Source organism: Triticum aestivum, chromosome 5A (genome assembly GCF_018294505.1).
Source record: "Triticum aestivum cultivar Chinese Spring chromosome 5A, IWGSC CS RefSeq v2.1, whole genome shotgun sequence".
NCBI lineage: Eukaryota > Viridiplantae > Streptophyta > Magnoliopsida > Poales > Poaceae > Triticum > Triticum aestivum.
In genome coordinates, this window is record NC_057806.1 from 261,835,926 (window position 1) to 261,841,221 (window position 5,296).

Here is a 5,296-nt window from a genome sequence, read left to right on the forward strand (position 1 = left end):
GTGTCCTCCTGATAATAGTCAGTGTCAATAAGATTGTTAAAAAGCAGGCCAAGAGAGTCAAGGGCTACCTTCGACTCAGAGATGTCATCCAACTTGAATAACTCAGAAGCAGTTGTTTTCTTCTTAGATTTTCTGGCATTTTTCTTGGCGGCTATTGCAGTGGCTCTAGCTTTTTTGGCAGCCTCATGATCATATTTGGCCTTCCAAAAGTCAGATTTAGCCTGTAGAAAAATAGCATGTTGAAACTCATGCAAATACTTAACTACTGAGGAAAAAGGAGTCAAGAGGATTTACCTCTGGTGCCAGGTTAAGCTTGCAGAAAGGATTCAACCCTACTTTGCTGCAGTCTTCATATTTGTTGTTAACGAGGGTGGTTGCCATATCAACAATGGCTTCTTCGGTCAGACATAGGGAGCTATGACGTAATGGATCGTCTGTTCCTCCGGTATAGTTGCACATCAAGTCAGATCGGCAGCTCAGAGGGATGATCCGCCATGCGATCCAACAACGGATCAAGTCAACTCTAGTTAAGCCATTTCCCAGCAAGGCTTGAACCCTTTTGATTGCTGGGACAAGTTTCTTGCGTTTAGCGGTAGAAAGTTTATCAGGTAGTAAATATTTAGCGTTAAGAAGCTCAGCGTGATAACCCGGCATTGGTTTTTCATCAGCCGGCGACGTGTCTTTGCAATAGAACCAAGTTTGGTTCTAGTCCTTGGGATGGCTTGGCAAGACTACTAGAGGAAAGACAACATCCCGTGTGCGTTGAATCGAAATCCCGCCAAGTTCCAAGCTGGGGCTGTTGGTGTACTCATTCTGGCGGTTCAAATAGATGTATTCTCTGAAGAGTTCAACAGTAGGTTCTTCTTGAAGATAAACCCCGCAGAAAACATGGAAGTTACAGATGTTTGATATGGAATTGGGTCCAATGTCTTGTGGATGAAGCTTCAAAAAATGCAGAACATCTCTAAAGAATTTTGAGCCGGGCGACGAAAAGCCCCGGTTCATATGATCAGTGAAGACGATGATTTCACCATCCTTTGGCTGAGGTCTTTCTTCGGCCGAGTCAGGGGCGCGGTAAGACATGAAGATCTTCTCTGGTAAATATCTGACAGTGACAAAATCCTTTAGAGTATCCTTAGTTACTGTGGAAGTGACCCAGTTGCAAACTGTCGTCGTCTTCGGCGGCATGGCGAAAAGACAATCTAAAAGGAAGTAATTTGCTGGCTCAAATTAATTGGTGGAATTACAAGCTAATGATTGCAGTATAGATGTATAATGGCGGCTTAAATAAGGGCTAATCGTATATGAAGGAAAAATAAGTCGGCATGGTAAGCCGCTATGAATAAAGATATTCAGGAGTTGCCAGCAACAAAAAGTTGGCTAAGTACTAAGATAAACAAGTTTCACAGGCTGCAACTATTATTTTGGATCAAAGGTTGTTCAGGAAAGGAAAAATAAATCTAGACCTAAAAATTAGTACATATGAGTTCATGAGCTTACACAAGATTTTTCTTCCAGAAAAGGGGATCTACTGATATCAAAAGTAGAAATAAAATGACTACCACATTGGTTTAACACCATTTTCAGATCAAAGAAGCTCACGTTACAGCCTGGAAGATGAACTACGAAGAACATAGAGAACCTCGAAAACCCCAGTGCCGATCTAAGGTATGAGAAGGCAGAAACTTACAACTGCAAATCTGTTGCGGAGGGTCGCCGCTGTTATCTGGTTTGACTCAGGTTGATGCAGCGACTGAGATGGAGGAAGATGAGGTGCTCTGCAGCGGCGATGGAGCTCGAGCAGCAGAGGGGTTGCGAGAGAAAGAAGGAAGAAGGAGAAAAATGGGAGATGGTTTTTAGATCCTATTTATAAGGAGACAGGCAACATGCAGGTGCAAAATACTAGGAGGCCGAAAATATGGTCATCCAGCTACCAGGACGCCTCGATTATTGGGATAAGCATTAAGATAAAGATCCGTTGAGATATGTAGATGAAGTGTGATGTAATGGCAGATAACGTCATGGCGGGTTATCACAAAATCCTGGAGATGACGTCATGGCGGGTTACAAATTTTCGCACAATAAAGAGCAGAAGATTGCCTATAAGTGTTGAAGATTGACATGAACCAGTTCAAATCAATCTGGGGCCTAATGTTGGGGATATAACTATTAGGTATGACCTGCCCAGGAGGGGCCTAGTTATACCTATGGCGATTCATGAAGCCCAAGAAAGTTCTGGAAGATGGCGGTTTAGTTAAGGGCCCAAGACCGAAAGGTGACTCAAGGCCCGTAGAGATACCGCCATGTGTACATAACTTGCATTGTAAGGCAGGAATAGTTTGAGACCGAGCCGGACACTGTTTATGAGCCGGTCGGGATTCTATGAGCCGCCGGTGGCAGCCTCTGTATATAAAGGGACGACCCGGCGGCGGTTCAGGGCAAGTAAGATCAGATCAAAAGCTAGGTCAAGCGGATTTGCTCCCTAGTAATCAAAACATAAGCAATACCACCTCAAACTGGATTAGGCTTTTACCGTCACCGCAAGGGGCCGAAGTAGTATAACCCTCATGTCTTTTTTCCCGTTTTAACCCCTTTAAGCTTCCTAGTTGCGGTGGCTCCACGATTAAGTCCTTCTACTAGGACATCCGTCGTGACAATTCCACGACAGTTTTGAAATTTGGTGTCACAGTGGTGTGAGTGGCCTGACTGTTCCTGCTTTTTTAGTACTAATTTCATATGTATGTTTGAACTGAGTTTTTTTGCGGGGGGGGGGATTGAGATTATTTATGACGAAATCGTTCGTTGAGGTGTGGAAAGATTTTCTACAAATAAGCAATTTAGCAAAATTCACAAAGAAAATCTATTTGAACTTCTTGCATTTTAGTAGTTGAAGTAGTCAGATTTTATATAAATAAGAAATTTAGAATAATTGACAAAGAAAATCTATTTGACCTTCTTGCATTTTAGTAGTTGAACTTGTCAGATTTTATATAAATAAGAAATTTAGCATAATTGACAAACATTATCTATTTGAACTTCTTGCATTTTAGTAGTTGAACCTGAAAGTAATATTTAATTCAGTGTTTTAAATTATGTACATTTAACAGATAGGCTATTAAGTTTTCTGCTGTTTAGAGTTTCATTGTTTTGTATCATATTTTTTTCCTTTTTTATCATCCGTGGTGCAGAGCTAAAATTATTTTTATTTTTATATTTTGTATTTAAAGTTATTGACTGTGAACTACTATTTGAACTTTTATATTTTCAGTTTCGAACATTTTTCTTGTAGTTTATATTTCTTTGCCCCGCGCTCTGGTATGTTTAACTGGGCTTATTGGTGGGGTGTTTGTAGACCATGGAGGCTATTGGGCTGTTTTCCGGCCCAAATGGCCCGCGCGGGCGTTTTGGACACTGCTGGATGTGCGTGTGCTCTGGGTTTAGTCCCACCTCGCTAAGCGAGGAGGCTTTCGACCTGTTTATAAGCGCGGCCGAGTCCTACTCATCGAACTCCTCTGAATACTTACCTGTGCGCTTATACACGGCACTCGCTCTCTCTCATGACCTGTGGGCCCTGGTCGGCTAGCCTTGTATTGTGCGGATTACTAGGGATTCGCTCACAGGCTCGAGTTCAAGTATCTAGCAGCGTGAGGGCCTGCGCCTATCCTTGGGCGGTCAATTTTTACTTTTTTGTTTGTTTGAATCTAGTACTTGACTCCAACAGTAACTTGGACTGATACTTTTTGTTCTAGTTCTGTGGAAGTGTTATTTTTTAATTTGAAGTTTTTGCCTTGTTTTTGTGTTTGCTTTTGTGATTATTCTCAAGGGTCTTATGGTGTCATTTTCAGCACTATGGTACTTGCGTGTAGACTATGTTGTACTGATAGTCCATTCATAGTAGCACTTATGTTCTTAGTCTGACATTTTTTTGTGGGGATTACAGACTGATGCTTCTTTGTACTTGTTATTGTAGTAAGTATGTACTGTCCGATCAAGTGTACTAGTGTTGTCATTCTTAGTCTGCAAGTGACCAACATAAGTGTGTGCTGATGCTTCTTAACTTTTTTTGTTTGTAGTACTTGATAATTTTCTAGCAGCTACATATGAATGAGAACAGTACATGAAGTACTAAGAATTTCTGCTTCAACATTTGAAGCGTTGTTAAGCAACTCAAATTGTGCTGATTGTTTTCATTGTTATGTTTTCTATACAATACTAAAACTACACATGGAACAACGTGTGTGATTAGTTGCTTCATAACTAGTACTTTAGAGCAGCCACAAAGTTCCATTCAGAAGCTACTTTGAATTTGAAATGATGGATTAACAAAATATGAAGCTAGCAAACTTATATAATGAGATAAGCAAAACAATGTACTTGATGACATAAGTAAACTTGTTCAACCATGACAAGCATGACATAATCATACTGGTTCAACCCAACAAGAGAAAACTACTAATTTGAAACAACAAGATAAAAGACAAGCACAAGCGGAAGGAAAATGAAGCCAGGCTTTGATGTATCTTCATCACTACAAGGGGCGAAAGGGGCAATCGTAGTAGTGGTCAGCCTCCCACGCTTTTGAAATTTCCCAACCATTTGTGATGTTGTCGATCATGTTCCATGACTTGTATGTGGCGTACACATCTACTCCTGCGTACTCGATGAGGTTGTCTGGCAGCGGGCTGATCCCCCACAATTTGTGGTCTTCCTCCGTGTCGATGTTCTTCTCCATGCCTTTGTAGAATGGGTGGATGACGCTGGCTGCAACATCAGTCAAGGAGTCCTACTCTTTTCCGGTGTATGGAACTCTCCAGATGCGCTGAATGTCGACGTACTTGTTGGGGTTGGTCGTTGGAAGGCCAGACAACTTCATCTTCTCTTTGTCACTTTCAATGCTGAAACTGGCAAATGTGAACAACCTCTCATGCTTCAGCATCTCGTTCAGGCGCTTGGGCCTGCAATGGGAGAGACATTTTGAAGATTAGCATTACTTTGATGTTTGAATTCTTCATTTTTTTGTTTTACAAGCGATGAATCCATGAAGTAGATGCTTATATAGCATAATTAATGGATGAATGTACTTCAGAAATTAGTAAACAAAGTTCGCAAATTAAATTCAAGTACATCATGTTATTTTTCTGTTTGGATTATACATAGTTTGAGCCAATGTTGTATGTGCTGATTTAGTACTAGTTTGTTTACTTTTGTTGAATAGGATAAAACATACTAGTGCTTCAGCAAGTTCTTAGTTTTTGTGCTCATGAAAATAACATTAGAACAAATTCAGAAACTACTT